Below are 19,188 nucleotides of genomic sequence, written 5' to 3'. Positions count from 1 at the left end.
ATTAAGAGTGTTTAGGAATTTAAAATGAGTAAAAATTTTCATATTGATTAAAAATATTAGGATCATTACAACTATTGTTAAAATTATAGATGAAATTTTATCGACAAAAATACATGTGTCGGTAAATTCGTATCACTGAAAAAATTTATCGGTAAGTTTTTGAAATTCTAATTATGGGAGAATTTTATCGATAAATTTATTTTGTATGTAAAATTTGTAGGTAAATTCGCTAATAATATTTATTTCATTTATCAATGGTTTTTTTGTCTATAAATTAAATTTCTATTACGAACAAATTTTTTATCGATAAAATATGTCGAAAAGTCATCTCACCTCCGCCACAGACAACCAAATCATGTGATTGAGAGACGATCGCGAGCCCTGGATTGGCCCGCCACAGTGACGAGGACACCACTGTTGCAAGAACTTTGTTGCCTAGGAAGAAATAGCCTCCACTATCATCGTCTCCGATACGTTCTAATTACAATCTTCAATATGATTTTTGAACTTTCTTGTGGGTTTTCTCTTCTAGTTGAATGAAAGTGGGGTTTTAGTTATGCAGGATTCAGTTGGACTAAATATGTGTTGATTTTTTTGGATTGGGAAAGCTAAAAGAAAGAATAAGGAGCAAGGAGGAAGAAGATGAATCAGATCATGATATTTACCAACAAGGTTCCTTCGATAATTTCTGATAGATTTTTCCTTCAACGAAAATAAAATTTCATTGATAAATGTTACACACTATTATCGATGTATTTTGGCTTGCCAGAAATTCGTTTAAAAAAGTCATTATCAACGGATTTTTGACTTTTTCAATGAATTTTGGCTTTGAATAACACCTATTTTCTTGTAGTGGGTTAAATATGTTTTTAGTCTCCTAATTTTTATGTGAAATTGAATTTTGTCCCTGAGTGTTGAATCATTTTCATCCCAATAAATGAATAGATTTAATCGTTTAGTAACATGACAACGTTAAAGATTTACAACGTTATCACGTATATGTCGTGTGTTGACACGTGTGCAACTTTAGCATTTGTTGACACATAAGCAAATATTTAATGTTGTCTGATTATAGATTATAGTTCATTGATAAAATTTAAAAATAAAATTGATTGGTAATTTAAGATAGGTATAAAATCTAATTTTAAAAAAAATTAAGAAATTGAAAACATATTTAATTCTTTAATGTTAAAAGATAATATATTTTTCTTAATTAATATTACATTATTTTGACTTGTTTAATAAAAGTATTCTACATATACATATGTTCTACATGTAAATATAAATTGAAGAATATTGTAACTAGTAGTTTATTTATTTATAAAAACATAGAATAAAATTAAAAATATAATTATTTAAAAATTTATTTTATTTATTTTAAAATTATGTATGTTTCTTAACTTATTTTCTTTCTTTTTTATATCTTTATATAATTTAAATGTTTGAACTACATTTTATTGTTTATAATATTAATATAAAAATTTATTTTTTATTTAACTAAAAAGAAAATATCAATACCTTATTTTACAATTAATGGATAGAAATATATATATATATATATATATATATATATATATATATATATATATATATATATATATATATATATATATATATATATATATGAGTTTGCTAACTTATGTAACCTCTTAAAGTATATCAAATTTTAATTGATAAAAATACTTTTATGTATTATAGATTATAAGTTTTAAGATTAAGGATATTTGAATAATTTTTTATTTTTTATTTTAAATTAAAAATAAAAATTATTAAAATATTTTAATGTTTAAAGTATGTCTTTTTTTTTATAAATAGAGATTTCTTTTGGAACATTTTAAAAGTTTATATAAGTTAACAAATCTCATATATATATATATGTGAGAACCTGATAATTAATACACACTAATTCATTCTCTGATCACTATTTTAATGCACCGTGACACGTCAAAATGCACTCACACTTCCACTGCATGCGCCTGCCATGTGTCACGGTTTGAGCATTCTGAGAATGGTTAGTGGGAGACAAGTGGCGTGTGGAGGTTGGGGAGTTTATTCTGCATAGGAAGAGAAAAATAATTCTGGAAACTCTCCCTCTTCCTCCTGCATGCTTCATCTCCTTCTCAGAATTTCTGTTTTCGATTTCTCTGCTTTTCTCTAAACCGTGTTCATCTTCTCCCTAAGATCACTCACTATCAATTCCTCCAATCCTATTTCAGACACCATAGAAGCCTTCCCTGCACTGTGAATCTCATTCTGATCCGAACAGAATTGAGAACTGAACTGGTAAGTTCTCATCTCTGCATCTTCGTCCATTTGGTTCATGCAAACCAAAATTCTGGTTGCATGCATGAGTTAGAAGTCTGATCTGCTTACGGTTTTGGTGTGTTAGATTAAGTGGAAGTGGTTGAGTGAAATTCTGATAGAAAGCTGTGAGAGCACGAGAGAAACTCTAAACAATTGAAGTGAACTGCTTGATAAGGTAAGGGAAGCTTATATGTTTAATTCATACTGCTTGATTTTATAATCTGAGTTGCATGTATATGAAATCTGATGTTTGAGCATTATGAACGTTTACTGATATGGGATATGAATTCTGGTTCATTTGCATGTTGCGTTGGATACGTATGAAAGGTGTATGAATGTTATAGAATTGGAATGAGTGGATTGATTGAATCTGTCATGAATGAATACTGATATATGCATTATACAGGTTGTGGTTGATTTGATTCAAATGCATGTTGATTTGATTATGTATGAATGGAATATGTTGATTGTATAGTTGGAATGATTCAAATGTTGAAATCTGTATGATTTTAATGTATTAAATCTGGAAGGAAAGTTGTAAAATTCATAAATTTGAAATCTGGAAAAATTCTGTTAAAGTTGAAAAATCTGGAATTTACTCTTTCCCACTGATAAAGGACGTTCGTCCCTGTACGGTCTTAAACCGTTCGGCTTTCAGTAAAATTACTTAGATTGGAATTCTTTCATTTGGAAAGAATTCTGCTCGAGAACGAGCGTCCCCAGTTGATGGTCTGAGCGTTCGTCTAGCTCAGCAATGTTTAAATATTTAAGACTTTATAAATAAGTGACGTTCGGCCTTAAGTCAAGCGTTCGTCCTTAATGTCGTTCGACCTTATGTCGAACGTTCGTTCTACAGAGCGTTCATTCTTATACTGAACGTTCGTCCGAACTGGCGCTCGGTCCTATACCGAAGCGTTTGTCTTAAATAGCGCTCGGTGTATATCCAGCGTTCGTTTTAATTCGTGCTCGGTCATTGACCTAGCGTTCGTCCAAAGCAGGGTTCGGTTTCTAACTGAACGCTCGTCCTTATTATTGAATTCTGAGCGAACGTAATTGACGTTCGTCCAAAGTAAATTTCTGAACGTTCGTTCATTGACAGTAAGAGTTGTTTTCTGTACTTTGAATATTCTGGTTATTTATCTAAGTTATTCTGTAAGATATTTATTCTCTTGATTCAACCTAAAGTTCTTGTACTCAACATCTTCTAAGTATTATTCTGAACTTCTAAATTCAATCTCATTTAAATTCTTTAAGAATTCTTAACGTCCATCAATGAATAAGAGTTCGTTTCTTTTGTTCAGAAACGTGAAATCAAAGGTTCTGTAATAAGTTCGTTTTATTGGATTAAAGAATGCATGACGTTAATGTTAAGAGAGTGGAACACAGAATGGAAAGATTATAACTATGAAAGGATTTGATGGTTGAACACTATGTGATATGATTATACGATTATGGAATTGAACGAGCGTTCCAAGGAGGAACGTCTCATATATGATTGAATATGGAATTGGTAAAGTATGACCGTGGTTAGTTAATGCTGGCTTGGTCCATCCTGATATTCCGTGATGCTCATCTTCACGTAGAAGGGAGTAGTCATGTGTGGGAATGGCAGGAGGTCATTCGTATCTCTCACTTAGCAGGGGCGAATGATTAACCTCAAGTGGAAGCTGATTAGGTATATCCCGGCTATTACACCACTTGTGTGCAAGGACGCCTGTAACTACATGGTTCATACAGTCCGGACGGTCTGTCATATATATATATATTTATATGTTAAATTATATGATTAAGTTACTTGATGAATGTGTGAATTGAATCATGAACTGTATGTATGTTGTATTTATTAAACAATATAAGCTTACCCTTGCAATGTTCCATGTGTTGTCTGCTGTTTTTGTATGTCCGTCTTGTCAATGCAATGATCATCCGTTGTGGATGTGAGCAGATGGCGAAGCACCCTTGGAATCATTGCTGGAAGAAGAAAATTTGGAGGATGCCACCTTGGTGGAAGTTGAAGTCAAATCGGAGCAGTAGGGATTAGTTCCGTAGTAGATATTAGATTTTTCTGTACTGTATTTTGACAGTTCTGTATACGGTTGTGCAGAATAGATTAATCAGAACTGGTATTTGTAGTTTGGCTGAATTTCTGAACACGGAAACTACTGTAAATACTGTTATGTACGTGCTGTATCCTTTTGAGCAGCTGCTGTTTATATTTAAAGACTGCACTGTATTTTCTGTAAATGTAATTAGTTCTGATTAATGGAGATTTCTATTTATTGGGATGTTACATTTATTGGTATCAGAGCAGTTTTGTTCTTCTAAGGACACTGTAGGGTTATGAGTGCACTGTGTTTTTGCTGTGTGCTTATTGCATGTTTAATGAGTTATTATTGTTTTAACTCTTGGACATAACTAATGCTCGTTTGTTTTTCTCTGCATTCAGAGAACAAATGGCACCTAGACTTCCTCCTCCTCCTCAACCGAATGAGTCCGAAACGTCCAACAACACTAGATTGTTGGAAACCGTGGTGGAAAGATTGCATCAACAGAATACCACGTTAATGGAGCAGAATGCTACCTTGATGCAGCAAAACCAAGCTGCTATGCAAGGTTTGGAGGCCTCGCGTGTTCATTCTGAAAACACGCAAAGGCAATTGATGGAAATACTGGCTGCAACTAGAGGTGCACCTGGAGCATCTTCTTCTAACGCTGCCCCACCTGCAGCGGAATGGAGTTTGGAGAGTTTCCTCCAACATCATCCGACTAAGTTCAGTGGCAAATGTCTTCCTGATGAGGCGGACCAGTGGCTAAGGGATATGGAGAGGATTTTTAACGCCAAAAGGTGTCCGGATGAGAACAGGTTGGCGTATACAGAATACTTATTAACTGGAGAAGCAAGCCATTGGTGGACGAGCACAAGGGCCATACTGGTAGACGCTCACCGCCCTATTACTTGGGAAGTATTCCGTAATAAGTTTTATGAGGAATATTTCCCTGACAGCGTAAAGTTTGCAAAGGAGGTGGAGTTTTTACAACTGGCTCAAGGTGGAATGTCTGTATCAGAATACACCAATAAGTTTAAACACCTTGTCCGATTCAATACAATGGCCACTAGTGAGGAGTGGCAGTGCAGAAAATTTGAGAACGGTCTACGCAGTGATCTAAAAGTTGTAATTTCCAGTTTGTGTATCAGAACGTTCCCTGCTATGGTTGAGAGAGCCAAGGTGTTGGAGAAGAACTTGGCAGAGGCGGAACGACACAAGAAGCAACAACAAGCTAGTAGGGGACCAATTGTGTCCAGGGGAGGTTCTGTTCAAAGGAAAATACCTTACACTCGTCCAAATCAATCAGCCAATACGAGTGGTTCTCAAGCATTGATTCCTGTCGGACACACTGGACAAGGAAATATAACTTGCTTTCAGTGTGGAGGGCCGCATTATCGTTCATCCTGTCCTCAGCTAGTGGGAGGAAAACACTGCAACCGATGTGGACGAAATGGACACTTGGGGAACGAGTGTAATATGAGTGGAAGAGCAGTGATGAGACCACCAAACACGGGAAGAAATCAGCCTAGGGGGGGGCGAGCACAAGCAGTAGGCCGTGTGTACGCTATCACTGGAGCGGAGGCAGCAAGCGCAGGTAATCTTATAACTGGTGAATGCTTGCTGTTTGGAATGCCTTGTCATGTACTGTTTGATTCTGGGGCGACGCACTCCTTCATCTCGAAGGCGTGTGTTGAAAAGCTGGGAATAGTGGAGAGGGATATGCAGTTTGACTTGGTGGTATCAACACCAGCGGCTGGAGAGATTAGGACATCTACCGTGTGCATTAGATGTCCTATTGTGGTTGAGGGGCATAGTTATAAGGTGAACTTAATCTGTTTACCTTTGAAGGACTTGGAAATAATTCTAGGAATGGATTGGTTGGCTACCAACCATATTATTATAGATTGTGGGAAGAAGGAATTAGTTTTTCCCAGTGAAGAAGAGGAAGAACTGTCAATCACTGTTGGGCAGTTTAGAGAGGACATCATGGAGGGAGCAAGCTGTTTTCTCATCATGACGCATGAAGATAAGGAATTAGGAGGATTGGCAGAAGCACAGACGTCCCAGGAGAGCAGTATTGAACAAGCGGTTGTGAATGAATTTCTGGACGTTTTTCCAGAAGAGATACCAGGATTGCCTCCTGTTAGAGAGATTGAATTCACCATTGATTTGGTGACAACGGCAGCCCCTATATCAGTTCAACCATACCGTATGGCACCTGCAGAGTTGGTTGAACTCAAGAAGCAGATTGAAGAGCTTATGGAGAAGCAATTCATTAGACCAAGCGTATCACCATGGGGGGCTCCTGTGCTCTTGGTGAAAAAGAAAGATGGCAGCTCTCGGTTATGTATAGACTACAGACAATTAAACAAGCTGACCATCAAGAACAAATACCCGTTACCAAGGATAGATGATTTGTTGGATCAGCTACATGGAGCAACGGTATTTTCTAAAATTGATTTGCGTTCGGGATATCACCAGATAAGGGTTAAGGAGGACGACATCCAGAAGACAGCATTCAGATCACGTTATGGGCATTATGAGTACGTGGTAATGCCATTTGGAGTGACAAATGCTCCAGCCATCTTCATGGATTACATGAACAGGATATTCAGACCCTATTTGGATAAGTTTGTGGTTGTGTTCATAGATGATATTCTCATCTACTCCAAAACCAATGCCGAACATGAAGAACACTTGAGAACAGTATTAACCGTGTTGAGGGAGAAAGAGTTGTACGCAAAGCTGTCCAAGTGTGAATTCTGGTTGAAGGAGGTGCAGTTTCTGGGGCATGTGATATCGTCTGAAGGTATTTCAGTGGATCCCTCTAAGGTGAGAGCAGTGTTGGATTGGAAGAGCCCGCGTTCAGTCACGGAAGTGAGGAGTTTTGTGGGACTGGCAGGCTATTACAGAAAAAAAAAAAAAAAAAAAAAAACTTGTTCATAGAGGGGTTCGCCAAGATAGTGGCTCCGCTTACCCGGTTGACTAGAAAGGATCAACCCTTTGCTTGGACTGATCTGTGTGAGGAGCGATTCCAGGAGCTGAAGGTGAAACTGACGAGACGCCAGTTCTAATTATTCCAGACACGTCCAAGCCATTTGAAGTGTACTGTGACGCTTCTCACCAAGGCTTGGGCTGTGTGCTCATGCAAGAGGGACGTGCAGTAGCATACGCGTCTCGCCAATTGAAGATTCATGAGAAAATTATCCCACACACGATCTGGAGTTAGCAGCAGTTGTTTTCGCATTAAAAATTTGGAGACACTATCTATACGGATCAACATTCCAAGTCTTTAGTGATCACAAGAGCCTCAATATTTGTTTGATCAGAGGGAGCTGAATATGAGGCAAAGACGTTGGTTGGAGTTTTTAAAAGACTATGATTTTGAACTGCTGTATCACCCTGGAAAAGCCAATGTAGTTGCGGATGCCTTGAGTAGGAAGGCCGTAAGGGGTTTCTGCAATGATGGTGAAGGAACTGAACTTGGTGGAGAGTTTTAGAGATCTAAGATTACAATTGATTTAGGAGAGAACGTTTATAAAGTGCTGTAATCTTAGAATTTCCAGCGATGTGTTTGACAGAATTTGGATGAAGCAACGTGAGGATGAAGAAATTGGTGAAAATTTTTAACGTGCTTGTACAGATCAGGCCAAGGAGTTTAATGCTGGGACAGATGGTATGCTACGTTACCGTGGTAGGACGTGCATTCCCAATGACGGCGAACTGAAACGAATCATCCTGGAGGAAGCACATCACAGCCGTCTTAGCATGCATCCTGGCATGACTAAGATGTATCATGACCTTCGTTTGTCATTCTGGTGGCCTGGTATGAAGAGTGACATTGCACGTTTTGTGTCATCCTGTTTAACCTGTCAAAGAGCCAAGGCTGAACATCAAAGACCAGGAGGATTGCTGCAGCCTTTGGAGATTCCAGAATGGAAGTGGGATAGCATCTCCATGGATTTCGTGACCATCTGCCACGTACAGTCCGAAACCATGATTCAATTTGGGTGATTGTGGATAGATTGACTAAGAGCGCCCATTTCCTGGCTGTTAATTTAAAGATGTCCATGACAAACTTGGCCAAATTGTACATTAAAGAGATTGTTAGTTGCATGGAGTTCCTCAAGTTATATCAGATCGGACACGAGATTCACATCTCGTTTTTGGCAGTCATTGCAAGGAGAATTGGGAAGCAAACTCAGATGAGTTCTGCATATCACCCTCAGACGGATGGCCAATCTGACGAACCATCCAACTCTTGAAGACTTGTTGAGGACTTGCGTATAGATCATATGGGAGTATGGGATGAAGTTCTGCCGCTTGTTGAATTCACGTATAATAACAGTTATCAAGCAAGCATAGGAATGGCACCGTTTGAAGCTCTTTATGGAAGAAAGTGTAGAACTCCTTTGTGTTGGTTCCAAGAAGGTGAAACTGCAGTAACTGGACCTGAATTAATTCAGCAAACAACTGAGAAGGTGAAACTGATTCAAGAACGTTTGAAGACTTCTCAAAGCAGGCAGAAATCGTATGCAGATAAGAGAAGAAGACCCTTAGAGTTCTCTGCTGGTGATCACGTTTTTCTGAGATTGAATCCAATCACTGGAGTGGGAAGAGTTCTTCGTCCAAAGAAGCTTTCACCAAAGTACGTAGGACCCTATCAGATTCTGAAAAAGATTGGAGCAGTGGCGTATGAACTGGCTTTACCTCCTCAACTGTCCAACCTTCATCCAGTCTTTCACGTGTCTCAACTCCGGAAGTATATAGCTGATCCATCTCACGTACTGGAGTTAGAAGATATCCAAATTCGCCCAGACAGAACACTGGAAATGCAACCTGTTTGTGTGGAAGACAGCCGCACCAGACTCTACAAAGGCAAAAATGTTCATCTCGTGAAAGTGGTGTGGAATGCCAAGACGGGTGACTCAACATGGGAGGTGGAAGAGGCTGTGAAGAAATTGTATCCTCACCTATTCCCTGGTAAGCTTTAGAATTTTCGAGGACGAAAATTTTTGTAGTTAGGGGGAATGTGAGAACCTGATAATTAATACACACTAATTCATTCTCTGATCACTATTTTAATGCACCGTGACACGTCAAAATGCACTCACACTTCCACTGCATGCGCTGCCATGTGTCACGGTTTGAGCATTCTGAGAATGGTTAGTGGGAGACAAGTGGCGTGTGGAGGTTGGGGAGTTTATTCTGCATAGGAAGAGAAAAATAATTCTGGAAACTCTCCCTCTTCCTCCTGCATGCTTCATCTCCTTCTCAGAATTTCTGTTTCGATTTCTCTGCCGGTTTTCTCTAAACCGTGTTCATCTTCTCCACTAAGATTCACTCACTATCAATTCCTCCAATCCTATTTCAGACACCATAGAAGCCTTCCCTGCACTGTGAATCTCATTCTGATCCGAACAGAATTGAGAACTGAACTGGTAAGTTCTCATCTCTGCATCTTCGTCCATTTGGTTCATGCAAACCAAAATTCTGGTTGCATGCATGAGTTAGAAGTCTGATCTGCTTACGGTTTTGGTGTGTTAGATTAAGTGGAAGTGGTTGAGTGAAATTCTGATAGAAAGCTGTGAGAGCACGAGAGAAACTCTAAACAATTGAAGTGAACTGCTTGATAAGGTAAGGGAAGCTTATATGTTTAATTCATACTGCTTGATTTTATAATCTGAGTTGCATGTATATGAAATCTGATGTTTGAGCATTATGAACGTTTACTGATATGGGATATGAATTCTGGTTCATTTGCATGTTGCGTTGGATACGTATGAAAGGTGTATGAATGTTATAGAATTGGAATGAGTGGATTGATTGAATCTGTCATGAATGAATACTGATATATGCATTATACAGGTTGTGGTTGATTTGATTCAAATGCATGTTGATTTGATTATGTATGAATGGAATATGTTGATTGTATAGTTGGAATGATTCAAATGTTGAAATCTGTATGATTTTAATGTATTAAATCTGGAAGGAAAGTTGTAAAATTCATAAATTTGAAATCTGGAAAAATTCTGTTAAAGTTGAAAAATCTGGAATTTACTCTTTCCCACTGATAAAGGACGTTCGTCCCTGTACGGTCTTAAACCGTTCGGCTTTCAGTAAAATTACTTAGATTGGAATTCTTTCATTTGGAAAGAATTCTGCTCGAGAACGAGCGTCCCCAGTTGATGGTCTGAGCGTTCGTCTAGCTCAGCAATGTTTAAATATTTAAGACTTTATAAATAAGTGACGTTCGGCCTTAAGTCAAGCGTTCGTCCTTAATGTCGTTCGACCTTATGTCGAACGTTCGTTCTACAGAGCGTTCATTCTTATACTGAACGTTCGTCCGAACTGGCGCTCGGTCCTATACCGAAGCGTTTGTCTTAAATAGCGCTCGGTGTATATCCAGCGTTCGTTTTAATTCGTGCTCGGTCATTGACCTAGCGTTCGTCCAAAGCAGGGTTCGGTTTCTAACTGAACGCTCGTCCTTATTATTGAATTCTGAGCGAACGTAATTGACGTTCGTCCAAAGTAAATTTCTGAACGTTCGTTCATTGACAGTAAGAGTTGTTTTCTGTACTTTGAATATTCTGGTTATTTATCTAAGTTATTCTGTAAGATATTTATTCTCTTGATTCAACCTAAAGTTCTTGTACTCAACATCTTCTAAGTATTATTCTGAACTTCTAAATTCAATCTCATTTAAATTCTTTAAGAATTCTTAACGTCCATCAATGAATAAGAGTTCGTTTCTTTTGTTCAGAAACGTGAAATCAAAGGTTCTGTAATAAGTTCGTTTTATTGGATTAAAGAATGCATGACGTTAATGTTAAGAGAGTGGAACACAGAATGGAAAGATTATAACTATGAAAGGATTTGATGGTTGAACACTATGTGATATGATTATACGATTATGGAATTGAACGAGCGTTCCAAGGAGGAACGTCTCATATATGATTGAATATGGAATTGGTAAAGTATGACCGTGGTTAGTTAATGCTGGCTTGGTCCATCCTGATATTCCGTGATGCTCATCTTCACGTAGAAGGGGGTAGTCATGTGTGGGAATGGCAGGAGGTCATTCGTATCTCTCACTTAGCAGGGGCGAATGATTAACCTCAAGTGGAAGCTGATTAGGTATATCCCGGCTATTACACCACTTGTGTGCAAGGACGCCTGTAACTACATGGTTCATACAGTCCGGACGGTCTGTCTTATATATATATTTATATGTTAAATTATATGATTAAGTTACTTGATGAATGTGTGAATTGAATCATGAACTGTATGTATGTTGTATTTATTAAACAATATAAGCTTACCCTTGCAATGTTCCATGTGTTGTCTGCTGTTTTTGTATGTCCGTCTTGTCAATGCAATGATCATCCGTTGTGGATGTGAGCAGATGGCGAAGCACCCTTGGAATCATTGCTGGAAGAAGAAAATTTGGAGGATGCCACCTTGGTGGAAGTTGAAGTCAAATCGGAGCAGTAGGGATTAGTTCCGTAGTAGATATTAGATTTTTCTGTACTGTATTTTGACAGTTCTGTATACGGTTGTGCAGAATAGATTAATCAGAACTGGTATTTGTAGTTTGGCTGAATTTCTGAACACGGAAACTACTGTAAATACTGTTATGTACGTGCTGTATCCTTTTGAGCAGCTGCTGTTTATATTTAAAGACTGCACTGTATTTTCTGTAAATGTAATTAGTTCTGATTAATGGAGATTTCTATTTATTGGGATGTTACAATATATATATATATATATATATATATATATATATATATATATATTAAAAAAGAAAAATATTAACTAAGAAACATGTTTAAAACATCAAATAAACTTAATAATGTTTAGTTAAAAAACTAAATTCCCATTACGTAGTATTAAAAGACTAAATGAGATCAAAATTTAAAATAAACTAATTTCAAATTTCATTTAATTTGATAAAAAATATATTTAACCTATATCATTAATTATTTCACGCATATCTACATTCAATAATATTATTTTTTACCTACCTTTATTCATATTATTTATAAGTTGCAAACACTAATCCATACATATGAAAATTTTATAAAGGAACTAATCGAAGATCGTCATGTGTAACATCCCAAAAATTTACCCTTTAAAATTCAAAATTTTAAATGTTGTAATAATACATTTACGGTAACACCCCGTAACCTCATACTTGAATCTATATATAAGATTTAAGCTCAGAGTTGACTACAAAGATAATATTGAATCCTTCTAATTTGTTCTTCCATCTCTTCCTTCCTTTGCACATGATCACGCGACAATCCTTCATCTGCTCCCGTATAACAATTACGTTATACGATCATCGCAAAAAGATTTTCCGGCACAAACAAACAAGTAAGGGTGAGCTAACATACAACACAACAGTTATAAAACATGCATAAATGTTTGATATAAACATCATATAAAATTTATGTCAGACATCCTCATTTACCATCATACCACAATTCCTACTAGACACTCATCCGGATGATACGTTGATGAGCGGTCACGGGAGGTTATGCACTTGTGATGACTTCAAATTTTTCTTACAAATACACTTTCAAAATACTCCATACCATTCACAAGGTTAGTCCCCTCACTATGTCCAAAACCGGCACATAGACCAGGACCTCCTGCTCCTCTCACCACATAATTCATCCTTCTCTACTTGAGACTGGATGAAATATTAGAGTATCAGGATAACCTCCAACTACGGGACCCTCAACATCAACATATACACTAATACAATAACATTTCAGAATCTCTCCATGAGATTCATCATACTCATATTTCTCAATTCACATTATATAATTACAAAACCTCTCCACAATCTCATATCAACATAATAAAATGCATTCCTTACAGTTATTATCACATCTCATGCATTCACACATATCACATTACAGCATATATTCCAACCTTTATACATTTAATTCCATTCAAATTCAGAATCTAACACTATTTGTATAATACATTTGAACGAGCACTATTCATCGAATCAACTAAACGAACGCTACAGGATGAACGCTAATGGCCGAACGCTACTGACAACGCTACTGGACGAACGCTAATGGCCGAACGCTAATGGCCGAACGCTACTGACAACGCTACTGGGCGAACGCTACAGAACAACACTAATGGTCGAACGCTACTTGCTGAACGTTACATGGACGGACGCTCTGAGACCGAACGCTATCTGCCGAACGCCATCTATCGAACACTATTTGATTGGGTCATACTTGGAACGAACGCTAGGGAATCATGTACTATTGAACCGAACGCTAAAACTCCGAACCTTGACCGAACAGTCATAGAACAAACACTGAGAGATCAAACACTAGGCCGAACGCTCAAAACCGAACACCCTATTGACTTCAATACTGTTTGGACGAGCGCTCAACGATTAACCTCCATCAAGACGAACACTCTCTATGACGAGTACTACCCGAGGACAAACATCATCGAGAACGACCGTTCCATATGAACGATCACTAACCATAAACATCACCAAGATCGAACGCTCACTATGGACGCTCACTAACTGAAACGTTATCAAGACCGAGCGTTCACTAACACATAATATGACCGAACGCTTTAGATTGAAGCCTAAGACTAAGTGATCAAGATCGGACGCTAACAATCACTAACAGATTTTGAGATCGATCGCTTAAGATTCAAACTTTAGAATATTCGATTAAGGACGAACGTTCTCTACAACCTATGGACGTTCGCTATCGAGACCGTACGCTCAGGATTGTTACCCGAGAATACCAAGTTAAGAACGAGCTTCACACTCACTGATATCCAAGAACTAACGCTTATGATCCAAACTTAAGAATAAGCAACTTATGACCGAACGCTATTTAATTCATCAAAACGAACGTTCATGATCTAAACCGAACCCTTAAAGCCGAACGCTCTCCCGTCAAGACGAACGCTAAATGCCTAAGCCAAAGCATGATTAAGACCGAACGCTACTACCAAGAACGAACGTATTTTCTTAACCTCATTTGACTTTAGACTATTTGCGCAAACGCTAGAAAATCATACTCTATAGGTCGAACGCTGAATACAATTCCATATTTCCGAACGCTAATAATCTAAACCTCAGGACACCTTATCCAGATCGAACGCTATAAATCGCTAATACACTAAGGCCTAACGTACACTAATACATCAAAACCGAACGTCCAGGATTCAAACCTAATAATACCAGCTTAATGATGAACGCTCACTAACACAATTAAACCAAGGTCGAACGTTACACTGACAATGAAGGACGAACGCTAACACTCTCCTAATACGAAATCGAACGTTCATTATAACAGACGAACGCTAACTATAAAATTTAAGGACGAACGTTCACTATAACATTTAAGGACGAACGCTCACTATAACACTTATGGAAGAACGTCTAAATTACCAACGAACGTGAACGCTCGTTACCTTATATCACCATAAACGAACGCTCAACCCATTCCTGCCAACCACTAATTGGTCGAGTAACTTGGACGAATGTCTTGTGCATAACAACTTCACCTAAGGACGAACGCGAACGCTCGAAACCTTAAAACACAAAACCGAACGCTCACAGAACAATCCCAGAACGAACGTAACGCTCGTTAATGAAGGAGGCAAGACCGAACGGTTAATTAGACCGACTACGAGCGTTAGTGGAGCGAACACTCGTTCTACACTTTAATTGGACGAACGTCCACTTTTGACTCACCAAATTTGGACGAACGTGCAATTTTGACTCACCAAAATTGGACGAACGTGCATTCTGCAGAATTCTGCAGAATCGCACAAATGCAGAGAAAACCCAGAAACCTTAATCTTCATCTCCTTCTTCCCAAATTTTACCCAGATTTACAGTAACCACAAAATATCTCAAAATCAAGGAAGTAAATCAAACTCCCCTTACCTCTTGGAAGAAAAGGAAGAAGCTGCAGCTACCAACACGGTCCAGCCATCTCCAAGTCCAGTGGGGAAGATGCTCTCCGATCCGACAAATCGGCAGAGCACCAGCCATCAAAGAAGTGCAGCAACCCGTCCAGTCATCTTCGTCCACCGTCCAGCAGAGTGAGCAGCAACCGTCATATCCAGGAGGCACACATCCAGCTTTGGAGACCAGCACTTCACAGTCCATGCAGAGAGAGTTTTCCCTCGTTCCCAGCTACCACCACAGAGGTGTCACTCCCCCCGTCTTTTTCCCTTCCTCTCCTTCCACTCCAATAATGCACCCCAATAATGAGACCCTCCCCCGTAACCAAGCACCCCAATAATTGCATTCAAATAATGCAAGTGATGGGTGACCACCATGTCCCCACCATACCCCCCACTACTCTAACAAAAAAAACGGGTCTTACATTCTCCCCAACAACAAAAATTTTCGTCCTCGAAAATTATGCCTATCAAAACTAGTCAAGGTAGGTTTCTCCCATATCATCCTTTAACTTCTAGGTAGAGTTGCCTGTTCTACCATCCCAGATGACCTTGACTCGTTTGACAGTTCGTCCTCAATCCTTACTGGTTGCACTTGAACTAACAAATCCTTTCTGGCTTGCATACTCTCAACCTCAAACACTGACCTTAGGTGATCTTCATGCTCACGTGAAGGAGGTAAACCAGAAACTTCTTCAGGAAAAACATCTAAGAAGTCATTCACAACAACGAGGTTTATACTCCGATTCTCCTGCGCCGCAAGATCTGAGACTTGAGTCATTTCCATAGGTGATAACACTAAGAAGCAATCATGATCTTCCAGGAGGTCTTGCCTAAAGACACTGATTGACAGAGACATATCTTTTCTTTATCATTTGAAACCTTGCATCTTAGCCTATGCTCAAACCTTTCTTCTGCGTGAACTACTAATCTTGAAACATCCAACTAAACTTGACTCTGAATCATCCACTTGCTGGTAAAACTTGATCATTTCCTTCAAATTTTTCACTTAACCTAAGATCCTAACAATACTTCATTCCTCTTCAAAGACCTCATGTTATGCCTCATCTGACTGCCTCTCGAAATCCTCTCCTTCTACTTCCTTTCTTGATACTTATTTCCCTTAGTCCATTTTAGAATTTTCTATTCCTTTCTTAACTTAAACTTTAGGCCATCCACCACTTTCTTATTCAAATTCCAATAATCACTGATACCTAGATTCATGTTACCAAACTCTCACAGTGTTACTCCGTTTCTCACCAACACTTCCATTTCTTCTGACTGTTGACGTTACTGATATACTAAACCCAACTCATTTCTCAAACCTTGCTACAACCATGCTTATCCACAGCTTCCTGAATCTAACCTCTGAACTTTTTGCGAACGTACGATAAGATCTTCTAACTTTGTTTTCTTGAAATTTTCTTCTCCTATAACATTACTTCTAAACTCCAATATCTTCACTCGTCCTCCGAAGCTTAACTTTTAGTCTTCTAGCTCCTATCTTCGAGGCAAGAACTTGTCTCAAGGGCTTAAACCAATTCCAATAAAGGTATACAATTCAAGTTGCCCTTGAATATACTTTCCTATACTACTATCGAGCACATTACACTACCACAAAAGCAAGAGCAAAACAGGAATTACTACAGGAAACAACACTAAACTCTAACTCATTCTTACCTCAAACCTTCAGATTTAAGAAAGGAAAACCATCTATGGTAAAAGCCATGAGTGTGCACCCTCATTACTCTTATCAAGACGTTTTCTGTTCTCAAAACTTCTAGTTAGAGACACACTCTACTATTATAGACTTAGAGGAAATGGTAAATTATACCATTTAGACTCAATTCTTCACAGAGAAGGCACGATAGACCCACAACACAGAGTTCATCCTAAGGACGAACTGCTCTGATACCATTAATGTAACATCCCAAAAATTCACCCTTTAAAATTCAAAATTTTAAATGTTGTAATAATACATTTACGGTAACACCCCGTAACCTCATACTTGAATCTATATATAAGATTTAAGCTCAGAGTTGACTACAAAGATAATATTGAATCCTTCTAATTTGTTCTTCCATCTCTTCCTTCCTTTGCACATGATCACGCGACAATCCTTCATCTGCTCCCGTATAACAATTACGTTATACGATCATCGCAAAAAGATTTTCCGGCACAAACAAACAAGTAAGGGTGAGCTAACATACAACACAACAGTTATAAAACATGCATAAATGCTTTGATATAAACATCATATAAAATTTATGTCAGACATCCTCATTTACCATCATACCACAATTCCTACTAGACACTCATCCGGATGATACGTTGATGAGCGGTCACGGGAGGTTATGCACTTGTGATGACTTCAAATTTTTCTTACAAATACACTTTCAAAATACTCCATACCATTCACAAGGTTAGTCCCCTCACTATGTCCAAAACCGGCACATAGACCAGGACCTCCTGCTCCTCTCACCACATAATTCATCCTTCTCTACTTGAGACTGGATGAAATATTAGAGTATCAGGATAACCTCCAACTACGGGACCCTCAACATCAACATATACACTAATACAATAACATTTCAGAATCTCTCCATGAGATTCATATCATACTCATATTTCTCAATTCACATTATATAATTACAAAACCTCTCCACAATCTCATATCAACATCATAAAATGCATTCCTTACAGTTATTATCACATCTCATGCATTCACACATATCACATTACAGCATATATTCCAACCTTTATACATTTAATTCCATTCAAATTCAGAATCTAACACTATTTGTATAATACATTTGAACGAGCACTATTCATCGAATCAACTAAACGAACGCTACAGGATGAACGCTAATGGCCGAACGCTACTGACAACGCTACTGGACGAACGCTAATGGCCGAACGCTACTGACAACGCTACTGGGCGAACGCTACAGAACAACACTAATGGTCGAACGCTACTTGCTGAACGTTACATGGACGGACGCTCTGAGACCGAACGCTATCTGCCGAACGCCATCTATCGAACACTATTTGATTGGGTCATACTTGGAACGAACGCTAGGGAATCATGTACTATTGAACCGAACGCTAAAACTCCGAACCTTGACCGAACAGTCATAGAACAAACACTGAGAGATCAAACACTAGGCCGAACGCTCAAAACCGAACACCCTATTGACTTCAATACTGTTTGGACGAGCGCTCAACGATTAACCTCCATCAAGACGAACACTCTCTATGACGAGTACTACCCGAGGACAAACATCATCGAGAACGACCGTTCCATATGAACGATCACTAACCATAAACATCACCAAGATCGAACGCTCACTATGGACGCTCACTAACTGAAACGTTATCAAGACCGAGCGTTCACTAACACATAATATGACCGAACGCTTTAGATTGAAGCCTAAGACTAAGTGATCAAGATCGGACGCTAACAATCACTAACAGATTTTGAGATCGATCGCTTAAGATTCAAACTTTAGAATATTCGATTAAGGACGAACGTTCTCTACAACCTATGGACGTTCGCTATCGAGACCGTACGCTCAGGATTGTTACCCGAGAATACCAAGTTAAGAACGAGCTTCACACTCACTGATATCCAAGAACTAACGCTTATGATCCAAACTTAAGAATAAGCAACTTATGACCGAACGCTATTTAATTCATCAAAACGAACGTTCATGATCTAAACCGAACCCTTAAAGCCGAACGCTCTCCCGTCAAGGACGAACGCTAAATGCCTAAGCCAAAGCATGATTAAGACCGAACGCTACTACCAAGAACGAACGTATTTTCTTAACCTCATTTGACTTTAGACTATTTGCGCAAACGCTAGAAAATC

At 38.4% G+C, this 19,188-nt stretch overlaps 2 long non-coding RNA genes across 2 annotated transcripts; one reads left to right on the top strand and one right to left on the bottom strand.

The window, feature by feature from the left end:
- The first annotated feature begins 9,707 nt into the window (after positions 1-9,707).
- Positions 9,708-12,105, top strand: LOC148199903 (uncharacterized). The gene is made up of 2 exons (XR_015786268.1): positions 9,708-9,989; positions 11,758-12,105. It is a non-coding gene; the product is annotated as an uncharacterized LOC148199903 (long non-coding RNA).
- Positions 12,106-12,408: 303 nt separating this feature from the next.
- Positions 12,409-16,171, bottom strand: LOC148199902 (uncharacterized). The gene is made up of 2 exons (XR_015786340.1): positions 15,298-16,171; positions 12,409-12,663 (listed from the first exon to the last, which is right to left on the bottom strand). It is a non-coding gene; the product is annotated as an uncharacterized LOC148199902 (long non-coding RNA).
- Between the last annotated feature and the right edge of the window lie 3,017 nt (positions 16,172-19,188).

The sequence above is a fragment of the Vigna umbellata genome, chromosome 4 (assembly GCF_029865625.1).
Source record: "Vigna umbellata cultivar VRB3 chromosome 4, Vumbellata_1.0, whole genome shotgun sequence".
NCBI classification, from domain to species: Eukaryota; Viridiplantae; Streptophyta; class Magnoliopsida; order Fabales; family Fabaceae; genus Vigna; species Vigna umbellata.
Note: the sequence above shows the minus strand (reverse complement) of the source record. Positions and strands in the feature narration are given on the sequence as shown.